Source organism: Rhea americana, unplaced genomic scaffold (genome assembly GCF_003343005.1).
Source record: "Rhea americana isolate MKP2758 unplaced genomic scaffold, rheAme1 scaffold_40, whole genome shotgun sequence".
Lineage (NCBI taxonomy): Eukaryota > Metazoa > Chordata > Aves > Rheiformes > Rheidae > Rhea > Rhea americana.
In genome coordinates this window covers 5,965,694-5,990,799 of record NW_028186535.1, presented here as the reverse complement: position 1 = coordinate 5,990,799, position 25,106 = coordinate 5,965,694, and positions in this window count along the sequence as shown.

Below are 25,106 nucleotides of genomic sequence, written 5' to 3'. Positions count from 1 at the left end.
TGAAAGTCTCAGAGAGCAAACAGAACTGGTGTTTAAAGGTCAAGTACATACACGTAATTAGTTTTACTTACATGAAGAATGGCAATTAGCTTTATAGCCCACATTTTAAAATTGCCGGGCCCTGTGAATCTTGGGGGTTTCTTAAAGCATCAGCTCCTAGAAGCATGTGATTAGATCAGGTTCTTAGCTAAAAATGAAAGAAAGCTAAATTAAGCTTGTAGTCTGAACAGCTCTAAAGGCAAGGCTGAAAATGTTATCTATCTGAGTTTATCCAAAGATAACTAACGAATAATAACCTAACATTTATTACATGATTTGGGGGACTGACTTATAACGGTTAAGAGCTTGGGACTAGTCTTTTTCCAATTCCAAATATATCCTATACAATTCAGAGTACAGAAATTCTCAGTCTGCTATCTTTGCTCAGATTCTTCTCTTTTCAAAAATACTCAGCACAGAGAAGGTCAGAGCCCTACTAGTAAGAAGTTGTTCACAGAAATAGTGTTCACAGATTTAAATCCTTTGCTACCAAGTAATTCCAAATATCTGACTCCTTGAGCATCTTTCATCACTCTCTGTTTTGGACCATTTTTAGCAAAATACTAAGGTATGCTCAATCACACACACCTGACATTTGGAACACTCATATTAGACAAAGCAGTGTTGGAGGTGCTCTATCTATAGCCATCTTACAGCACTCAAATTTCAGAAACCTTTCATTATTAGAAAATATAAAAATTTTAGTGTGTGCTCAGTGTATGAGTCTTGCCTTACTGTTCTGATCTGTAATGGCAATAACATGTAGAAAACAATGCCAGTCCCTCTTGCGGGTACAAATTGAATACTTTTTATTCACAGCAATGTTCAGAACTCACAACTATGACCAAAAAAAAATAAAATGATCACACAAGCAGACTGGAAAGAGAAGGCAATTGTTTCTGAGAGCCGTAAGGTTTGCTCTTGAAGAGGACTGGTAGACTTGTAAGATCCAAAGCTTTTTCATTTGTGTCAACGATATGTTTAAAAACATCTACAAATATTCTTGACCTAGTAATGAAACCCATAGGAAACAAGGGCTATGTCTCCAAATGATAGCAAGCCCCCAAGGGTCATTCCTGAAAAACCACAAGCCCAGTACAAACTGGGTTTCTGACAGAACCTGGGTTCATGCAACAAAAGCTGTGTTTGGACTTTAGAGCTACTCAAAATGACCTGCATGCTGAATGACCATGGAAAGCTTTCAGAATTAGTCCTGAGGACTGAGGCACCCCAGTGGTGTCCCAGTTCGAGCAAACGGGAGAAGTATGGCTCTTGCTTCTGACAAGGCTCTCCAGTTGCCTCACTTGCTGTAGCTCTCCTCSTGGCCCTGCTCAGGGCTGCTCTTCCCTCACCCCAGGGTGCAAGAAAGTACTTCTGACAACACTAATCCATGCTAGCAGCAAGGCAATTCCCAGCAGTTAGCTGTGTAGATAAATTAGGCATATTGGTAAGGGTAAGGTCAAGAGGCACCACTGTACCTGTATCTGAAAGACAGCAAGGATCACATCAACAGTAATAACACCACTGCTACAGCCACAAATGTCACCTCTTCACTGGTTACCTCTTTATCATTCCCTTAAGAAAGAAAATAGAAAATTAAAAAGTGCAAAAGTGAGTCTCTGAACAGAGAGCTTTCTATAAAGATATTACCTTGTGAGTGATCCACCCTGGGAGGACAGGGGTGGATCTTCTGTAGGTAAGATGAGACCCAAGCGTGTTATCCCAGAACAAGCTACGTGTCTCATTTCAGCTTTCTTTAAACATTGACAAGCCCTGTTTGTTTTATCATCACCACTTAAACAGTTTCTAGATGAGCAGCAGTAAGTGATCTTCAGTACAGAACTGACGAAAGTGATTAAACGGAGTTACTCGAATGAAGTCAGCTGGGGAATTCACTTGAGACTGAGAAATTAACAAAAAAAAATCTTATTCAAATTTAACCCCCTTATTTCTTTCTCATTAGGTTCTCTAACCTTCCTAAGACATAGCTAACATTCTCCAGACATATTGTTAGTATCTCTCAAAATCAAGCTAAAGGCAGAGGTGGTTTTTCCAAGACTCAGCCTTCTAAGATTAAATCATAATTCTATTAGTGACTGTTCATCACTGTGGCACTTTTGCCTGTTCAAGAGCTGATATGTTACGTATCTAGCCTATTTCTGGTGCTGTATGACATACCTGCAGCAGAGGAAGCAGATCTCCCAAATAAGTTGCAAGTACTTCTGAAGAAGGACAGAGATCTGTCAGAAAACAGGAACTGTTGCTTTAGGTCTGGTTGTCTGCTCTTTTTGTGATTGCTGCAACACGGCAGCTTCCTCACCATCCAGAAACGATGTGCTGTGTGTAGGAATAAGCAAGGGATGGAAGCTCAAGGGTATCAGAAACTCAATTTTATGATACTGCCTGGGCCAYCGACTTGAGTAGTGGCCTTGCACAAGTAACTTGCAGCAAACTGCACTGGAGGGTGCCTGGAGCTTTACAGAATGCACTAGAAAAATTAAAGGGGAGCACACTGCATCTCAGTTTTCCAATCTGTAACATGGGAGTAATACTTACCAACCAATTCGCCTCACAAGGGAGATGCAATAATTAATTAGCTAATGTTTGTACAGCACTTTAACTCTGTAAAGTGTAAAATAAATGTTAAGCATTATTGGCACTTAGATTCTACAGTGATTGGTGCCCTACAATTCCCTAAGCCAGGCAGCTAGTTATTGCTGCTCAGAGCAACAGTAGCTTACAACACAKCCTGCATTATCAGATAGTTTCTAGAGGGTTACATGCCAGTGGAGMTGTACCTACATGCTCCCACACACGCCAGCTGCTACACAGGGGAATTCTGACATGAAAGTCCAGGATGTGTCTAAGCAGCATGGGAAAAGGACTCTGCAGCCACTCTGTAATGGAATGGTCCCATTTCACTGTTTTTCCTCTCCTCTCTAGCAGGTTTTTGGGTACTAGCCATTACATGCAACACTCCCTCCACCCCCATACAAATACTATTTTATCTAATTTTGTCCAGTGACTTATCACCATCACTGAAAATATCCAGAATTTCAATAAACTAAGTAGCAAAAAAACTAATTGGTAAACTACATGAGAGTTTAAGAGGTTAAAAGAGTTCACTTCCTTGTAATCTGTTGCTTTATAAATCTTCAATAGATTTTGTTGTTAGTGAACAAGATGAGTATGTAGGTGATATTGTTTAATATTAACTGCTATTACCTAAGCTAATAAATTCCCATCAGTCATGGCTTTTATGGGGTTGCTTATGCTAAAGAGCTTTGCAAACATGGTGGAAAGAGACTTACTTGCAGCCCCAAGAAAGATGCAACTTTGCCATCTCAGGCTATGCCTACAACAGTGTGTAATTTGGCACAATAGGAGTGTTTGAGGAGACTGAAGTGGTCAGTGTTAAAAYCTTTATGATTACACTGTAGCAGTTACAGGATCTTACATTAGATTAGATTCAAAGCACCAGTCAGTTATTTGTTCTCTTATGATTCCACGTTTTGAGAGCACGAGATGCAAACCAGGAGCAGAGCTTCTTGTTTAGTTTCCTTTCAAAGATATCTTGCTCATTTGGATGAGAACCATTCTGTGAACCAAACCAGCATATGGCAAATGGTAAAAACTGGAAAATCTTATTAGAAAAACACTTATTTTAACCAAAACACTAGTGTAGAAACAATCTCAGAGTGTTAGCTCCTATGGTATTCTTTCTTCTGGCTTTGCAGGAAACAATCTGGACAATAATCAACACAAACAGATCTGAGTGTCCCAGTGGAAAGATCATTTTATTCTTGCCCTCTTTCCTATATTGTTTTCCTAAGCATCTCCTGTTTGGTTTTGTCAATGACAGGCTATTGGACTAGATAGACATTTGCTTTGAGCCAGTCATGATGTTTTTATACTATATCATTATAGTCTCAAGACCTGCCTGATACATCCAACAACATAAAGAGAATTCAAATGTCAATAAACATTAAAACACTGGGGACAAATTCTAGCAATCTACCACTTCACTATGGAACATTGTACACCAAGGTATTTAACTAATAGAATGCGTGGGAATTGTCATTAACCTCAGCAGGAACTGGAGAGACCTGGATGGGAAATCAGAGTCCCAGATTTGACACTGAGATTCTAGAAGTTACATGTTATGTTGAGAAATATTTAAAACCTCATAAAGTGTGTTTCTGATGGAGGTGAAAAGAATCTGAATTAAATTATACTCACTCATCTTGTTAATTTAATTAGTGAACTGGATAGAGTTGTCTTTTTTTTGTGATCAATCCTGTGAAAGCAAGCAAAAGTCTAATGTAAGACTACCTGGCTATCACCAATACTTGTATCATTCACCTCTRAAGTTTCTGAGAGTTAATGATCTAATTTATCCTTGTATGTTTGGTACTCGACCACTTGACAGCATCTAAAACAATATGAAATATATTTATGCTGGGGTAAAAATCAATCAGTCAGTATTTATACATATGTATATATATTTCAAACAAGCAGATACATAAATGTATCTCTTCAAAGACTTACTAATCTTTAAGGCATTTCCTAAGCAATTTATTATCTTGGTTTTGCCCTGCCCACGGAGAGGATGTTTGCAAGGTGATACCATCTCTTTACAAAACTCTTCCCATCATCAAAATCTATCATACTGATCTGTACAAGTTTTTGTCAGAAATGCTTGCACTCTGTGTACATGTCTATTTTCTTGAACTTTGGGATTAATAGTAATTTATGAAGTCTCAAGGTCAGGAAAAGCCAGAAGAGAGTTATATATACATTTTTGCTTTGCTCTTTTTTGCAAATCAGTGAATGAATATCTGAAATATTCATACAATATACCTTCTCACCCAGTCCTATATGTTTTAACACAAATCTAATTCTTTTTCTTATATACTAAAATCTTCYGTTCTCCATCTCCAGATAGCAAAGAAGTATGATAAAAAAAGAGAAAGGTCTTTATAGCCAATATTGTTCCATTTACAAATGTTGGTCTTGCATACATGGGAGATGCATGGAGATCCATACAGTTTGTTCACTGAAGATAAAAACTTGGTATAGCCACATCTTGAGAAACTTYAATGAGCAGAAGGTAACTGATGCCAGATAAAACACATAAATAGATACCATTGCTTGAAGGTGATATTAGAAAAAAAACAATCTGGAAATGAAAAGTACATTTTTTATTATCAGGCTAATTACCCAATTGAAAAGATTGTCAAGGGGTGTGGAGACTTGCATTATATAGATTGAGGAAGTCCAGTAAAGGCTGAAATGTTTCTTTAACTCACCCTATTTCCACTGTTGGTTCTTACTTTCCATAGTAATATGTGTTATTTTCTGAAAGCCAYCTATGCCAGGGCCAAGTCATTACTGTAAGTTCTCAGTTTTCATTAAAAAGTAAGCTTAACTTACACTTAGAGRAAGTCTTGATGTGCAAATCATACATTTTCTAAGATTTACATTCAATACATAAAAGGATCATACCTTTATTACAATTATTATTGTATTATTTATATATTTCAGGATTATAAAGTGAATGGCATGACTGGAGAGCAGACTGATGGCTTTTGAACACTCAAGTAGGCAATATTGGCATTTTCCACTGAAACAAAAATAAAGGTAGAGGATCTTCTTGGAAGATCTTCATTTTGTCCATCTGCTTACTTCTGGAATATACAGCATGTGCTGGCAGGACTAGGAGTCACCTTTTACTGAAATGGAGATGTAGGGAAGAACACTGTTTTTTTTTAATAATGAACACATTATGAATGTAAGAAAGAAAATTTTCTGTATTAAGTATGTGGGAACTTGATATCATGTAATTCCTGCTTTTTATGTCCTGTGCAGTGACTACAGCATGGTGGACAGGATCATTAACCTGGAAACAGGACACTTGATAAGGACTAGTAGTGTGGCCCTGCACATTGCTTTATCTCTTTGCAGCCTCTGTTTGTTTCTTGAAACTGTTGGCTCTTCGGTGCTCCTGAGTTTCTATGTGYGCTGTTCATTCCCTCATGCAAAGAGTCTCTCATCTTGCTCAAATATAGTCAAGCTTGTAATATGTATAATAAATATTAACAAGAACAAATTTCTTCTTCCCATTCATTTATAGCCCCCTTAACAATTTAATTATCAACACCAAATGATTAAAGTCATTAAAGACTTTTATTACTAATTTATGTCTGTAAATCAAAATTTGGCAATTTTAGAGTCTATTATCTCTAAATGAATCTAAGTATTCAGTATAGTCCACCTTAAAAATGACAGTACCTCAGTGGCTTCTTCCAGTGCAGAACTACCCCACTCTAACTGCAAACAATAAAAGCACACGAAAAGAATTAAACAGTGATCACATTGTTTATTTTCTTATTTATCAACTTTAAGAAAGTTCTTAAGTTCCGTAGTCAAGGAAGAAACACATAGATCTGTTGGAGATAAATGAGACTTTGAATTAACTTCTGTGAAATTAAAACAGGCTGGGAAGAGTATTCCAGTCTTTAGACTTGTTAGTCCTTATTCTGTAGGCTCTGAACAACAGTTTTGCTTCATTTGTGTCTCACTACCATTAGCAATAAGAAGACCAAATTCCTCTGAGCTTCTGCATGTATCCTAAGTAGTGTCATGCAAGGCTTTCAGACTACTTGTCTGTCTGCCGCCCCCCTTCCCTTCCTCGCAACATGCACGCGCAGTCTGACATGGCAGATGATGGTTCTATGCTCTGTGGCATGTCCTGCTTAAACTCCTTCACCACTGACTTCTGGCATCATAACGGGAATRCTTACAAATATCTTGGGGGACAGCACATGAGATCAGAACAATTCAGTCATTCTGTCAAAAGCCTAAGAAAAATTTCCTGATCCAGCTACTGCAGGAAAACAACTTGCCGAAACGTCATCTCAAACAGGCGGTTCCAAATCATGGAGCTCAAAATATTACATGCTTGAGCAGCTCCTGGAACAACAAAATGCTCTGCAAGATTTTGTAGACCATTGTCAGGCAAAGAAAAGTAAATATTCTCCTACCCTTATATCATGGCATCTTGACAGCTGCTTGAGAAGCCAATGCTGACAAGCTACATCTGCCATACAGGCCCAATACTGAAATCCTGACTGATTTGCACATGATTTTAACAGMAACAAACCTTATTGAAGTAAATGCAAGTTTTGTTGCTGAAAGAGCAGAGGACTGAATTCTTAAAATTCTTAYGTTTGTAAGTCAAACATTGAAAACATTTGAAGTGAAGGAGCTCATATTATTCTAATATCACTTACTTAAGATGTAGAATAGCTCAGAAACAAATAAAGGGTTTCCAATAACAATTATTTTATATTTATAGTATGCTTTTCATTCAAAAGAATGAAAGCATAATAGTAAAGAACCCTGTAAACAATAATCTGTTTTTTCCCCAAACTAAAGGAAGCCAGCTGATTAATAACTACAGTAACAGAGAATAATTAAAGACTAGAGGCTTGCTTTTTTTTTTTTTTTTTTTTTTTTTTTTTTTTTTTTTTTTGGGTGAATTTATGGTCAGGGAAAATGTAATTTTGCATCTGGAATTTGGCCAGGACACATCCCTTACCCTTTGCTTGTGCTACACTAAGTACAGAGGAAGAACAAAGAACAAACTATTTCAATACTTTGCAGTAAACTGTATTCTAATGCTTATAATAAATCATTTCATATTAGACGGAAACATAGTTTAGTTTGCACCACATTGCTTCCAATTTTCCACTTAAAATTTGGGTACCCTAATTTTGTCTCCTTTGTTTTATGCAAAGTGTTGCCATAATTAGAATTTAAGGAAAAAAAATATTTTGGTGACTTAGTGAGCTTTGGGTAGCAGACTCATTTCATCTGATATCAATATTTCATAGATATCGAAACTACAGCTTGTTTATTTGGGTATGTTTGCAGAGATTCCAGTCTAAGAACGGAGCAGATAATAAACAAKAATTTCTTTATGCAGGTTAGAAAAAATGTTTCATGATTGAACATACCTCAAAGTCAGTTGCTGAGGGCATTACATATAATAAGTTAAATCTTTAACAGATGGGCCATACAAGAGGCTGAATAAGCCCTTGATTAGTGTYGTGCCTCTATTACTCTACAAAACTTCCAGATGCCATCATGTTGTTAATAATCTGGGGATCTCTCTTCACCATATTGGACCTGCTTGTCAGCTCTGTCCAATTAGCAAAGATAGCTCCAAGGTAGGAGCATAATTCCTAGGGCAGTGGTTTTCAACATTTTTCAATTTTGTGGACCTTAAGGATTTATCAGTGGAGACGTGTATCTCTGCACAGCAAATACAGATCTATTGGCAGTGGGCACGCTGTTGTTGGTTACCTTTCACAGTCCCCACAGCAGTAGTGCTGGGACCCACAGGAGTCTGCAAACACATCAGATATTGAAAACAATCGTCATAGGATAATATATTTCTAACAAGGAGAAATATACCTTTTTCTTGGGTTTTGGAAGATGCTGCAGTTTTCTGCAACATACAAGAAGCCACCAAAAACCRAAGCCTGACATAAGGAAAGCGAGCCCTCTCAAAATGTTTGAGAATAACCCATTGAAATAATAATTTGCACTTTTTTTGCTTGACCACAGGAAATGTATATCTTCATTTACTATTTTGAAAACATTTTCAGAACATTCATGAATTCAAAGTGAAATAAATACAAGTACCTCAGCAGAACTGCCATTTAAATCAAATTAACTTTACTAATTAGAGGAAAAAAAGAAGGCATCTCAATATCAGGCATAATTTGTGCTTATAGAACTTCACACTTCAGGTGATATACTCTGCCTGAGAGATAGCTAAGAGAGCAATGTACCCATCAAAATGGGAAATCAACCATGGCTACTAAATTTTTCAATTCGCAAAGATTAAAAAAAAAATCCGATTTGCCCRGAGGAATTTTAAGTCTTTAGAAGAAACCAAAGCCATTATATCCAAATGAGTGAGCATATAGAGTTAGCCACTGATACCCAAATGATTTCTTGTTGGGTAGCTGGAAATAATAGATGGAAATGTGCTTGTCATAATGTAGTACCTGAGTGCTTCAGTTTTAATTCATATTTGCCTAGACTCTCATGCGTCTTCCTTTTTGACAGCTGAGACAGTGCAGTGGCTTATCAACTGGCCCGAGAAAATTTTCAAGCATCAGCTTACGTGGGAAGATCCATGGTGCTGGGATGCAAGAGAGGCCTCTGGCACCCGGCCATATCGCAGGGGCCACCCCAATCTGCAGGAGGGCTTCCCAGCCCTCTTCCTGCTCGGTGGCATCACATGCAAAGTGCAACGAGTTGGCAGCTTGCTGTGACCTGCCAGCACATCCACATTGCATCAGAGAGCTGTGGAACAGGTGCTCTGTGCTGCAGATATTCAAGGGATGCAAGAGTAGTTAGAAGTAAGCATGATGCTGTGTGAGTCTTGCATTCAGTGCATGGGACATTATGAGGCTAGCGGCTGTGCAATAGCACAAGGATGCTGTAGATCATGCATAAAGAGCCTCTAAGGAGTTTATCTCATGTAAGGGATTTCTCAGGCAGGGTAGACATTTCCACCAAGCTTTGGCATATGCAACAGGAGAAAACAGGAGGAGCAGCATTGCTGGTAAGCCATGTCTGATGGCTGTCATTGTTTGAATGAATCCTCAAAGGTCTCTTGCAGTTAGAGCAGCACAGAGCCAGGCTCAAGATGAATTTTTGCYACGGACCTCCAGTAGCCTGAGAATATGATGCAAAGACAGCTTAAAGTGATTATTAACTTCCCTCCTCATTATGCCCTTCGTTGCTGTGCTGAGTCCAGGAGAGGGGAGGAAGGAGAATTAGGGAATCTCCGTTTCCATAAATGTGAGTTGATAATGATTTGTCCATGAGGTTAAACAACACATGAAATAGCAATCAATATTGGATGGTGGTACCTTAAAAGTGCAAAGTCCAATTGCGCATTCTGGTCCACCATGGATTCAGTTACAGCACCATCAATAATTGATTCATAAACTGTGCCTACTTATTCCCAAATGCTACAGTAAGTAAATATATACTGAGGTTGAACTCTGTAGATAAGCAAAGTTATTTCTTATCTTGCAGTTGCTTCTGCAAGATTCTTGCAAGTTGCTTGCTGCTCTAATATGCAGCTGATTTTGATTTTTAATTCCGAGGGTTTTTTGCAACAGGGTTTCTCATATATATTCCTTTCTGCTCCTATATTACCTCCATATATGAGCTTTTATTAAGAAATTTATGTCCACAGTAAGAATGCTTACTTGACTTCAGACTGCAGCGTGTCTGCAGATTACATATGCCATCCAGCTGTGGTGGGCAGAACAGACCAGAGCATCTCACAGTAGCACTTCCAGCAAATGCAGCCTTTCTACTGGCACAGTATTAGAGCCGGATTTCTATGGATTTCTACTCCTTGTGCCTTGTGCCAGTTATCAAATGTTTCATCATCATGTAACCAGTAAATTTGATTTCAGTTTTAACATTTGATATTAATGCATCATGCTAACAAAATTTAACTTTTTTTAACGAAAGTTACAGCTGAGCTTGGCATAGGATTTCACCTAATGATACCTTTTTGGGGAGGGAAAGAGAGTTGAGTGAAGGTTACTTATAGAGCTATCTATCATTTTGATAGTGAGACTTGGCCTAAGTCTTTCTTCCTCAAGACATTAATTTTCTGTCTCCCCTTTCCTGCTCAGAGCAGGTCCAATCCTGCTGTTGTGGAACTCAATGGCAAAAATCCCACTAATTTCAGTGGATTAGTTCCAATATCTCAATTTACATGTGATTAACAGTAATTTTGTCTACTTAGTGCCTAAAAAATTCATAATCAAATTTACAATAAGCTTTGCACTGATTTTCTAGGGATTCCAGCTTTTTTTTTTTTTTTTTTTTTTTTTTTTTTTTTTTTTTTTTTTTTTTTTTTTTTTTTTTTTTTTTTTGGTTCTAGCCTAATATGCAATCATCTGACCACGGAATGTATTCTTAAAAGCTTCCCACAAAGTTATTGGATTTGTAGCTGATGGAATGTTAATTTGTTGGATTTCTTTAATACTGAAGTGCAAACAGAATTGCTCTGCTCAATAGACAGACATTCATCCTCTGAACACTTACTATACTGAAAGCGTTTTTAATTTTTATCTGCATTAGCTGAGGCGAATGGGCAGAGTGATTCTCTGTTACCTATTCAGCCCTAGGAAGGCGGGTAAGTGTGAAGCCTGTGTTTAAAGAACACGGAGTTTCCCTTGTGAAGAAGATGCATGCTTAAAATAAGAGACAGTTTCCCTAAGTCAGTCTAAAACTGTCCTGTGGCCATCACTCTGGTCATTGCAATTTTGAGTCTTCCCAGGCCAAACAGTCAATCAGCTCCATTATAGGAGCCATCTACTCCATGACAGATCGGGGACACTCTCTTTGGAAAGGCCCAGTTTGCTGAAGTAGCCCCTGAAAACCATCAAGATGAAGCCATATAAGCATGAACTGATCTTGCAAGGTGCTTGGCACACCTGAGTGGTGCTGTGAGCCAATTTCTCACCAGTCTTGCTGGTAGTGGAGGATTAGCATCACTTCAAAAGATAAAATCACTAGGGAGTGATTTAAAAAAAAGATGTGACTGATTCTGGCACTCATTAAAATGAGGGACTAATTGCAGTGGTTTGACTTGAGTCAGGTAATGCCTGAGCAGGTGTTGTGTGCTCTTCCCTAGACAGCTCAGGCAATGCACGTGCAGCAGGAATACCATCTCAATCTTGCATCTCTCTGGATTTATTCTATGGGAAAGATCACTAACAAGTGTTCAGCGTCCTTGAGGGTAGGCTCCTTGGAGAGGTCTGTCTTTTCAGAAACAACTGACATCCACTGTCCTATGACAGATTGTTTTCATTTATTGCTCCAAACATGACTGAGACTTTTACTTTCCATAAGTGAAAGGCTATTGCCTAACGATTAGCAGTGAACTAGTTCTTTAAAGGAACATGTCAAGGTGATTCATTTGTATCAGGGCTGCAGGACCTGGCCCTCTACCTCAAGTCTGGCATTTTCACCTTTTCAAGCCTAACCTCCTCTTCCTCTCTCTCTATTGGAGAGGACTCAGAGCTGCAGTTCCCAAKATGCACCATAGAAACAGTGAGAAACTTTTCAAATTGTATTTTTGCATATACTTGCCTGGCTAGATACATTATTTGATACTTATTCTTTAATTTATGATAGTGAAAAAATATAACAAGCCCTGCATAGCAGAGCTCATTGCTGTGACTCTTTCTGATCGCTTTATCAAATGGAACCTTTTCTTTAAGCTGTTAGCTAAATGTCGCGTGAAGTTCTGAGAACAAATTGTGCTGTTTTGGGACATTAACCTCACATTAATTTGGCTAATCACTTCTACTTGATAGAAGTTTGTTTGAAAAACAGGATACTTCGGCTACAGTGAAACCTGTGCAAAGAGTCACTTAATAACAGCCATCATCTTTGGTAGTGGGCAGTGAAATCTCAGGATGAGCAAACATGCAGTTCAAGGTGAAAATACCCAGGGAAGTGGTGTTTTTCTGGGTGGTCATGCATAACAGAATGGAGATAGGCACTAGAAGGAATAAAAAAAAAATGATTCAATAGAAGGAAATGGAAGCTTCAGTGAGGCTCAACCCTCACTTGCCTGTTTTTTTCTGCCCACATAAAAAAAAACATGTGCAGCATTGCCAAATCTTATAATCAATTCCACAACATTTGTTGTTGTCTACTTTCTTATGGCCCYAGCCCCTGAGGTCAGAAAACCAGCATGAGATCGCTCCCTTCCTCCTTTCCAACAAGTGTCCAAAACTTGTGTTTTTGGAGAAAGCCTTGGGACCCTGACCCCTGGTGGCTCTAGAACCAGAAGGCACACAGAATTTACTATTCTTCAATTGCTGTGATTTTAAAGCCAGTTCCATGATTATTAAGCACCTGACTCATGATTTTTAACTGCTGAGGGTTGGCAGTAGTGTGTGTGGTTTCTATATCCAGCTGAGAGAGGAGCTGGGCAGGGGCATTAGCAACTGCAAAAGTGTCTGACGGCTGTGGAGCTGGACTCATGGGGAGCAACGCTGCCACTCAGCTCTCCGTTACTGGCCCATTGGACAAGACAGCACAGCTGGAAGGGTGTGTTTTGCAGAGGTTGCATTCGCTACGTGCAGGCATTCAGGCACCTTGTACACCTCTTACTTCATGAGGCATCATGAGAGTGGAGAGAGAAGGGGCTACAGACAGAAGAGACTATCAATGGGAACGGACTAGAAACATGAAGCAGCAGCAATTTGCTTCTGCATCCAACATTTTCTGCTTGCAGACAAAAGCAATGAATCCAGAAAGAGTGTGGGACTGACAGGTGATACTGCCGTGCTCTACTGCATTGGCAGCTGGTGGGCAGCCTGAAGAGAAAGAGCCTCACTAATATCATTTCCACTGAGGTGAAGGAATCTCCACTAGACTCMAACTTCCATGCTTAGTTTTTGTGCTTACTAAACTGTATTTCSTAATAAGAAAGACACCACATGGTAYGGCAGRTGTACCCCAGGGAGGAATGATGAAAGGATCTGACCAAACCCAACAAATAAATGCCAAATAAATGCCAAATGCCAAATAAATGGTCCTCCTCAGGACCATTGCCAACTAGTGCCAGTTGGGACTACCTTGAATCTCCAGGGAGAAAAAGAAAATCAAAGGGCTATAYGTGACCCTCTCTTTGTCCCAGAGGAGGACAGCCAAGGCACTTGACTCAGCAAGTGAATTCTTCCCTTGCTCTCCCTCTAGAAATGGGGAGCAGCCCCATGTGTTCTCCATTCTGCAGTGGCCTTGTGGGTGAGCTGGAAGGAGTTTTGTCCTTGCTACAGCACATGTAAGTGAAGCCGTGGAGGCTATATCCTGAAGCAAATGAGACAAGTTTAAAGTATTTTTAGAAGTGGATGGCATGGAAGAAACTCAAGTTCAACATGTTTTGTCCTTGCTGACAGCACTTTGAAGGTCTGCAATAYAGCTCTTCAACCACCATGACAGGAGTTTGCTGTTTTGCCTTTTTTCTGCTARTATCTTCTTGGTATATGGACTACAAATGTTGCTGTCATCTTTTGGAAAAGATCCACAGCTCTCCATCCATTTTTTGACTGGCATCTTTTGCAGGTCACCGAAGGTTGCCCTTTATGATTGGCCCCGAGGAAACTCCTTTGCCCTGCTGCAACATACTTTGCCTCAAAAGGCCTCTGTTCTCAGTTACTTTGGATATCTCCTGGTTCAGCAACCCTCTCTACAGAGGGAAATGCAGACTTCTCCTGGTAGCAAGTTTTGAGCCAGCCACTCAGCCCAGCCCACTGCTAGAAGCAAGAGCCCATGACCACAGCACAGCCAGTGCTAGCCAGCCTCTACAAAGTATCATCTAGCAGCCTTTAAAAGTGCCAGGGTTAGGCTCAGGCATGTGATTAGCATATGCTAATGACTCATTATAATATGCAAATTACACACTAGGTCAGAACTGCACACCCATTTAAACTAATGAACTGTGCATTTTTTTTAAGTGGCGCTAGTAATTGGGTGCATCATTTTTCTGTTGCTGCTAGGCAGAGAATAAGGAAGCCATCTGTAACGACAGGCCAATGTTTGTAGCAAACCCGTTGAGAAGTAAAGGAAAGCCCTGCTAATTTCCAAGTGTCCAGCAGGGAACCAGTATACATGCCTCCAGTCACCATCACCACAATTCTTAGTATCTGAGCATGTAATTATACGGTCGTATTTTTAGAAGAGATCAGCATTTAAGATAACTGTTGAAAATTTCTAGCCCGAGTAGCATGCAGAGATCTGTCTGAGCACCTACTGCCTTAAGTGCAGAACACCTGGGTTCTGAAAATGCAGCTGCATGTGACCTTGCTATAATGAAGAAAATATTAATACCTCATTTACGGGATCTGTTCTTCTCTTGTAAAAATGAATTCTCCTGTAAAGTTATACTGCTTGGAAACAGGTAAACCAATCTCTCTGAAGCATACTAATGCCAAGCTTAATGTCATTCCCTATGTCTGAACAGACTACGAAGACTTGCTAAAACTGATTTACTTCAACCCTCACGATTGGATTATTTACTTATTCTCTCTATTAATTAAAATTGTTATTCAGAGTCTTTATCCAGAATTAATTAATAATCAAAGAATGATTCAAATATCAGTTCAGATAGGTTTTTTAATTCAGATACATTTTACAAAGGGATATGATTACTCTTTTATCTCAAGTTTAGGTATGAAAACAAAGAACTGAAAAAAAAATGTGTTAAATGTCACATTATCACTAGAGTTTGGACTAGAGTCGAAGTTACCTGGGTCTCTCTCTCCCGTGGATACTGCCTACAGTAACACCAGAAGTATGTTGGAGTGATGTGCTCAGACTCCAAAGCTGACTACATACCAGGCATATCTTTATTTGACTCAGGTTTAGTGCAGTATGAGTGCAAGGAATCCCAAACCCAAGCATGAGCCGATAACTCTCCACAGCGCTGCACTATGCCATATGGACTTACTTATTCAGATTTTTGATAGCTTGGGAATCTCTGCAGTATGTTCTGGGTTTTGGTATAAACATGCATTAACCTTACCATCTCATCCCATAGGGTTTTTACTTATGGGATCAGCTCTCTAACGCAGTGATTTTTTAGGTGTTTCTTGTCTCTCTTGTACAAATTACCTATTTATGCATAGTCATTTGTACCCAGTCTTCATTCTTTTCCATCTTTTCTATGCTGGAGTAGCATTGTGGGGACACAGGCATGCTATCGTTTGCTATCATGGCCAATTTAGAAAACTCATTAAAAATGTCTATTAATCATAATTCCTCTGTTCACATAGCCATTCTGATGGTGAAGGTATTTCCCTGATGGTGAAGGTATTTCCCCTCTGGCAATTTTATTCAGTGTGAGGCATCTGCTCTGAGTTTCACTGCTCATAAGCAGTCCTAGAACATACAAAGTGCACATAATCCTCAACAGTCTCATGCTTTGACTCAGAGTGGTCACTCAAGAGTCCTCYTATGGCTGGAAATTTAATAATGTGACATGATGACAATAAAGGATATTCTCATGCAACGGATGCAGCGTTTAAAATCTGGAGTAGTGTTCCCARAAAACCTTCACGAGGGGCTGTCCAAACAGAACTTCAGGTGACAGCAGTGAATGGAAAGGGTAACAATTTAACTACCATAATTTACTAAGTGAAAACAGAGTCATGTAACTATATGAGAAAACRGTAAGTTTGATAGCAACCTGCAGATTTGCTAAACCCAAATCTCATTTTCCTTTTGTATATGGCTCTTGATTTGATGTCAATAAAAATACTACAGAGATTAGGGTTGGGCCAGGAACTCTCTTTTCAATATCTCCGGACACGAAGTCTTGTTATTAGCATTACAAAAATTGTCTCAAGTTCCCAAAGCCTAAATACATAATTTGTGAATTATATTATGTATTTGCAGCTGGCAGTGAAGGATGATATATTGTTAATGCCTTTCTGCAAATGTTAGATGAATAGCTATCAAAACGCTATTGTCTATATTGGCATTCATGTAGCATAGTCTAAAAACACTTCAATCTCTCTCTCACTAAACTAGAGGTTTTACTATTTTTCACATCATTTGAATTTTTATTACACCTAAATAATAAAATCTTTTATTAGGATCAATCTAAATCCATGCTATTTGCAAATTTAGGATTTTCTCCATAGATTTGGCTCTACTCTCCAGAGTCTAAGCTTTCACTTTACAGAACTAAACTTTCTTTTGCCCTTCTGGTTGCAAAGGCAGTCTTGGCAACATTTAAATGCTGTATCTTCACAGTATATGACTTAGTGCTGAGCAGAGTAGATTTGCAAGCCACATTCCATTTATAAAATGAGGTCTAATAAAAAGATGGGGTTTTGGCTAAATACAAGATAGTCATGCTAACAATTATGTTTCAAATTCTTTATAACATTTGTGGGGTTTATGTAAAAGAAAATGAATAGAAAATGAATATGATAGATGCATTAATTTCCAGTTGCAATGAATCTGAATATCATATAATAATATATCTAAAAATAATTGCTGCTGTTAATCACAGATTTTACTTCAGTGCTATCTGTTTAAATAACCGTAAGTCATAGAGTACTTTTTAGTTTCTCTTCTCATTTCTTAAAAATTGAATTGCTCTTGCTAAATGAGTGGTGGATGTCTCTATTCCCTCCCCACAGACCACAGAGGATGAGAAAAGAAATAGTATTTTGTTTCTATTTTAGAGCCATCAGCTGGCTTTAGAAATCTTCCTGACTATCTACCTAAGAAATGTCCTCTTCAGAGAGATCACGCTGCACCTGTCCAGGTATAAGAGCCAGGTTGCTATATGATTAACCTTTAAATTGTGTAAGACATGCAATTCATCAAGGAGGGCTTTGAAGATGTGAGGAGATATCTCCCCGTCATGAAAAATACTCCACCACYTCCCCAGTAGGTATCAGAGGAGCAAAATTAAATATTTAACACCACAGGGTCATCAGTCCCCCGCCACACACTCACTGCTATGTTGTGGAGCTGAAAGGGATGATTCCACGAAGGACAATACAGTCCTAAAGTATTAGACAGGATAGTGTGAAGATGTTTATACCATTTAAGTTGGATAGTGGTAGTAGTTCAGTTACACCAGCTAAGAGCTTGCAGCTGACAAATTTACCCTGTGGCATACCTCACTTAAGACTTCTTTGTTGCATGAGCACAAGCCCATTAAAAATTGTACTACAATGACTTTGTCTACCCACCATGGTCCCTAATGGGAAAAGTGAAGTAAGACTTCCTCCCAATCACCCATGGTGGATGCTTGCCCACCATAGCATCAAGTCCTGTCASGGCTTCATGCAGATGTCTGCTTACACAAAGGGGTTTCTGCACTCCTTTGAAAAGCTTTCACTTGTATTGTCACAAAAAAGTTACAACTCTCACTGTAGTAGGGCAGCCTAGACCAGAATGTGTGTTTTCTATCTGAGAAGAGAAAAGAGGATGTTGGAGCTGGAGGTTCAGTCTCTAAGCTGCAGAGTYATGGGCTTGCCTTGCAACAAGTTACACTTGGGGCCTTAAAAAAAGCCACCCCAGAAGGTCTGCACAAAGCCTGGGAGCCTAGCAGCCCTTATTCACCCATAAGGTTGACTTCATYCTAGACTATTTCTCCTGGAAGCAGAGTGTGCTGTGTATTTTTAATGACAAATTTTATTAGTTGAAAGGATTAAACATTTGTAAAATATTTGAAAAACTAAACATGATCAAGAATATTCAAGTCATCAAGATAAAACACTAAAAGCACCGCATCTATTCAATGGCAGGAACTTTGAAAGACATTTTAACTACGCTAATACTGCAAACTCACACCTTACTATTTTTATTTGCAGAGGTTTCTAAGGACTCGTAAGTAAGTACAAGATGCCACTACAAGAGGTAATACAAAGAGAATCACTAACCCACAGAGCTCAAAGTTACAGCATAGGTGATATTTAACAACAAAATAAATATGGAAATGGGTAGGAAGATAACTGATCAAAGAGAGGAGTGTTGCATAAATCAATAATTACAGAAGTATCAATATTCACAGCAAGTTGCCATTCCAATCAACCCAGACTTGTCATGATTCATTTTGGAGAAGCAGGGTCAATTTTACGTGCTGTATTTACCACTGATCTAGCATGAAGTACATATTAATACAGTGCAGCTACAGTGTTGTGGCTTCCCTAAGCTGAGAAGTGGCAAGTGGCCTTCAGACCTACAAAGTGCAAAATGTGGAGAGGTTTTCATTAGACATAAAGTACAAAATGTCCTTTACATAGATTCATTCATACATGCATACAAACATCCATTCTGTGTCTCAAGGAAAGCTAAGCTACTATCAGCTGGGCTTTTTGAAGTTATATTGCATAGGCTAAAATATGAAAAAAATATCAGAATTTAAGTACTTTGTGGCTGGATAAATCAATGTCATTTACATTTTTTATACTTACAGCAGAATGTTGGGACATACACACAAACTGGAGGAAATTACACAGAACTTGTGTTTTATGCAAAAAGTTGCAGGAGCATTCCAGTCGCCTTTTGCTGACATGAGATTTGCAGTGTGTGCTACTCCTGAGAAAATATGGCTTAGAAAAGGTAGATACTGCTTATTTCTTCTTTGTTTTACTATATGATTAGGAAAAAAACAGGTGATAAATACATTGACTAGTCATAGTTCTTGCCAGCCACACAAAATCTATTTAATTCTTTCCTCTTTACTGAAAAAATTCTACCAGCTTATCCCTGTCAGTCAAGGCTTATGTGAACTAGTGATCCAGTCAGCCTTAAGCTACAAGTAGCCACTTGGCCCAGTCTGTCTTTGGTTGTATTGCGCTACCGAGAGAGATCTGCAGAGCTATTGAGAAGTGGTACATTGGCTCATTCCCCCACAGCAGACTGCTTCCTGAGAAGCTAGCAGTTCTAGCCAYGCTGAAAGTGAAATTTCAACACGACCTTGGCAGTGGTCCATTGGTATGTCCCCAGATTTACACTAGTGTAACAAAGATCAGTGCCTGTGCCAATGTCTGTGTTGTATTAAAGATAAATTGGACAAGATGTGCTCCTATCTGAACGAAGCTCAGCAAATCCAAAATGAACTTAGCAAAATAAAATCAGATGGTCTGACTCATCCTCTTTTGACAGAGCTTGATAAAATATGGCTGTTCCAGAAGCGCTAATGTGATCTCAATAAAAGAGGACACTAAAAAAGACTGGGGGGTGGGGGGGGGGAGTGGGCAAAAAGAGGAATTTTCACTGTGAATGGCTCAGCCTCATAGATCCCATCCCATCTAAATGGAAATAGATGAAAAACTTCAGCTTCCTTCATTGACATACACAGAATAAAATCACTGCATAGGCAGAACACCATGATCATGCACAGTTGGCAGGTACCAGACTATAATTTTTTGTTCAAAATACGAAAATGCACGAGTTTAACTGAAAGAACTAAGACATGATATGAAACGGGCATGAGCTGAAGAACAAAACAGGGGGAATGACTGGAGTCTACCCCCTCCTATTTCCAAAAAAGCTGCCTAATCATTAGCCTGGGGAGTCATGCTTTCACTCTCCCTTTCTCCTTCTCTCTGTGAATTCAAACCATTTTTCTGCACAGTGGTACAGCTTCATGAGGAGTGGTAATGCTTTCCCAGAAGCCTATAGTCTAATGACTGGAAGTGTGTTTGAATTCTTTCTGATAAGGATAGAAACTGAACGTGGATTTCCTACTTCCTAACCTTTGGTTGATGTAAGATAGAAATGGTGGTGGTGGCTTTTCTAGAAGTCTTTTAAAAGAAAATGAAGCCTTCAGTGAGTTTGCAAGGAACTTTGTCTAGTTAACTTATGCTGGGCATGCTCTGAGAGCATCTTCAGAGTCCTTCCATCTGCCATGTCCCCTTGTTTATTCATTACTTGAGATGAAGGGRTTAGTATAGACAGCCAATCTGTTCTATCCTGAAAGGTTGAAGGGATTGTGACATGAGAGGAGGAAGAAGGTGTGAGCATGAGAAGAAGAAATTCATTTTCCATCATCAAAACTGCACCAGTACCTTTGAATGGCAGTAAATATGCAGTCACAGCTGTTAGCCATATCTCCTAATTGCTTGTTTAATTGCTGACTTAGCAGGTATTTGGCCAAGTCACTTGAATAGTAATATTCCTTCATCTGTCTTATTTTATCCACCATTATGTCTTTGGTCCCAGCCTTGTCCTGACTCCTGGGCACACATCATCCCTGTAGGACACAACCTCTCCCTTTACATGCCTTATTTCCCTTGGACATGAAACCCAGGAGCAAGACTATGCCATWCATCAAATGGTTCTCCTCTGTGAAGGCTGAGGGGTGCATGATAAACACAGACCACAGGTCAAGTTAGATGCAGCCAGAGAAGCCAAAGGATCAGTCTCACATGGCCACATATGACGGATCTACTTTTCCTCTATCAGAACTGTGCCAGTAGAGTCAACTCCTTTTAGGGCTTGAACCTGGGACCCTGAAAGTAAGAGTGTTCCCAGATGAACTCTGACAGCTTTTTATCAGTAAAGTCAAAGAAAGGGAGACTACAATGCAAAAAGGTATGTGAAGACCTCTGTAATGCGGTCATTAAGATCAACCTGAGATTCACAAATACCATGACAACATTGTGGATGCTAAGTGCTATCTAAAAAATGCATTCCTGTCTAAGTGCTAGTATTAGACAAGGTGCATTCTTGTCAAATACTGTTTGGTGCAGTAATTGAAAAGGGTCATTAAACATTTACTGAAAGTCAAACTAGAAACACATGGATGAACAACATGTACTTGAATACTTCATAGCAGTCAGTGATACCACAGATGAAGTGGCAGCACGTTACAGGTTTCCAGGAGAGGAGAGAACAAAAGAGAAATGAAAAAAACCTCAAATAGGGAAGGCTGCAGTATGTGATCAACTTTTGTGCTGTTGCTTCAGGGAGCTGGCAGATAAGATGTAGCAATGCATCAAGGTTCACGCTTGCATTCTGTTCAGGAGCTATACCTACAGATTTATTGCGCATGAATATTTGATATGACAACAAATCTGATATCAAGYAGGCAGAGTTTGAATTATTTAATTGTTTTCCTAGAGTATTTTATTTTTATTATTTAATGAGTGCTGACTTTGTGATTGGTGCTGGTCAGCCATGAAGCAAACCTTAACTCCAACATGCTCCTGCACTGATCTAATGAAGTCTTCACTGCTTTGCTCATGGGCTGATTTAATGCTTTAAGGAATTCCAGATTCCACTAAATTCTGGACCTCTGTGTCCCATCATGRTGCCTAGGACTAAATGGACCAGTATCAAACCTACATCTCTTAATTGTGGCCACCTCCTGGTAAAACAAGCYCTGGATCAGCCTCAAATCAAGGATCAGGGATAAATTCGGTAAATTCCCTTCTCTCTCAAAATTATCTTCACCCATGTAGCCCCAGCAGATAGAAATTTTTTTCTGAGATCTAGTGTGGCATATGTAAGATGTGAAAACAACACAAAGACAAAATTAAAATGTTTGTGATCCATTATGCAGAAGGAGCATATTCTACATGAAAATATTATTTACATGAGCTTGCTATTATAAAACTTGATTTTGTATTCAAGATTTAAGGTCTCCATGGATGCGGAAAAACACTTTGAGAGTAACGCTTTGAAATGCTGAATTGCCTTGTATAAGAAAAAATCGATATTTTGAAAAAAAAAGTAAAGTGGAAATTAATGTTCTTGTAATAGGTGAGTAGCTTTTACACAATTATTTCATGGTGACGTWCTTGGTTTTGATGTAGCTTAATTAGCAAAATATAAATTATATATGTTTTTTTTTAAAGATGTGCATATGTATATTACAAGATTTTTTTCATTTCATTGTGGAGCAAAACATTTGATGTGGCTCTGCAAAAAGCTCTAATACACATCAAAAAGCAATCAACAAACTCTTTGAGTACATCAAGCAGGATAATTTAGATGGTTTTTAATCATGATTATGAAAATATAATTAGGTGGTTTCATGTTGGTTGGTGAGTGCATAGGGAAAAGTGATTCTCCAAACAGAAAAATACGGATAACATTACCCGGGAGCCATGAAACAACCACACACACATGCATACACAAACCAGACAAGAAACTGCTGGCCTGCTTCTCCAGTAGACCAGCAGGTAACATGTTTAAACAGAATGTCATTTCCTTTAGGATGCCAGAATGATTCTTATTTAACACACAGATTACACGGAAGTAGCTTTGGAAAAATGCCCCTTTTTAATGTGCTAGAAATCATTAGTCTGCAATTTAATAAAATAAAATCCTCTTTTCAGAATTTAGGCAATGAGCAGAAGATGCACTTTGGGTCTAATCAAACTAGAGTTTTACTGAAGGAAATGCAGTGGTTTTAACGGGAGTGCTTTAACTCTGCCTGGGCCTTGAATATGAGAATGAATGCCCCATGCGCATGTCTACAGTCTTTAGGTGAAGACTCCTCTTGATGCTTTTAACCATCTTGTGTCCTGTCATTCTTTGATTCCAAGAAAGGCTGACTAAGGAACCATCACTTCTGACTTTTATGCCCCTTTTATTTGCCACACCTAAATGGCCTCATCTGTGCAGGTTTTCTTTGAACAAAGTTTCCCTACACCTTGAGTCCTTATTGTTTTGCTAAACATGACCTGTATTTTTAAATGACTTATCTTTCTTAATAATTGTCGATTAATCCTAGACACAGTGCTGTATGCCATGATGCTTCATCCCCTTATAGATTAATATCTATTTCCAACATTATTCTCAATTGCTTTCCCTCTGTGCACTAACATTATATTTTTGGTTGTCCTTGAGCACTGAGTAGACCTTCATGCTAGCTGGAAGTCTGTTTCCCGGCTGGATACAGGTAACTTATAACTCTACAATATGGCCAGTGCCTGCCTTCCTGTACACAGGAGCACGGATGCTCCTCTGCTATGGTCTTCACTTTCCCCATCAATTCTGATGAACTGAAGTTACTGCTATCCGCCTGCCAATATATTGAAGAATGGGCCTGATTCAGGGATTAGACATACATTTTTAACTTTTTCCTATAATAAAAACTACTTGTTTTGTCCTTTCTCTTTTTCCACTCTCTTTAGTGTTTTTTTCCCTCTCTTACTTAGCAGGGTCTGTTTCATGGAGAGCTTTATTGCTCACTTTTAGGGAGTGATTATCACTACAGTGATGACTAGCGATATCTCAGTAATCTCCTCTCATCTCATGAGGATCACTAACAAATAATCTCTTCTCACCACTTCATACCAAAGGCTAGATCTACTTTCAGTAATGTGTGGAAATGCATTTCATACTGTTTTAGGGATAAAAGAATTACTTCAGGTTCTTTTTGAGCACTTGGATCAGTTTTTTTTCTTACACTAGAGAAACAGTTTTGATATGAACCTTGTAGAATTAAATATTTGGAAGAAAAGCAAGCAATAAATAGCAAGTGGATGGAAGATATATGGAATTTTTTTTTCAGTCAGCAAAACACAAATGACCTGTTTGACATTAGAGGCTCACAGGAAGCAAAATATTTCCTTTCAGTCAGTCAATCTAAAGACCAAATAATCCTGATATTTATCAAGCTCTGATGTGCTGAAATAGCAATCACAAAACACAGGCTTGAGGAAAAGTCAAAATTTTTTTTAATGAACTATATTTTAAGACTTACTAGAAGAACAATTAAATGCCCCTTGAGTTAGTGACAGCAGAAASAGCTTGGGTAACTTGGGTTATTGCCCAAGGCATGGCCCAATTTGACAAGGCAGGAGCAGAGATGGCAGAAGTGGAGGCAGGCCCAAAGCTTTCCTATGTGTAGACTGTGAGTAAAACAGCTGAGGTTTTGTTTGCTTGTAGGCATATGTGTGAGGGAGTGAAAAATGATAAGAAAACAGAAGACAGAAAAAGCCACCTGCTAGAGTGATAATCAATGGTCCATTGCCATGGGGAGACACCAAAAGATAGTTCTTCCTGGCAGAGTACTCGCTAAAAAGACAGACTTCCATTTCTAATCAAGAAATTGCCTTGTTTGCTCTTGCCTTGTTACAACAATGTTTTGTGTGTGTTGTATGTGAATAAACAGGGCTGTTCCAAAAGAAATCCTGRGTTCCTCTCATCCACTTCCTTTCCTAATGCAAAGAAGCCAGCAAGGCCCCAGATTTTGGCCAAAGGGACAAAAACATTGGCTGGCTTCATAACCTGCACCGCCCACATTAGATCTTCTTATCAACAGTTAGAGGAAGGAAGGACGATTCCCTCCTGCCCAGGAGGGCAGGATCCCTTCCTTCCCATATGCTGTCACCGGCAGGATTGCCTCCTTCCCTTTGGAAGACTGTTACAAACTCTGGCCTCATCCTGTTACTGCTAAAGTGAATGGGAGTTTTGCCAGTGACTTCAATGAGACCAGAAGCAGTCCCTCTGCTAGCAAATCCATGCCT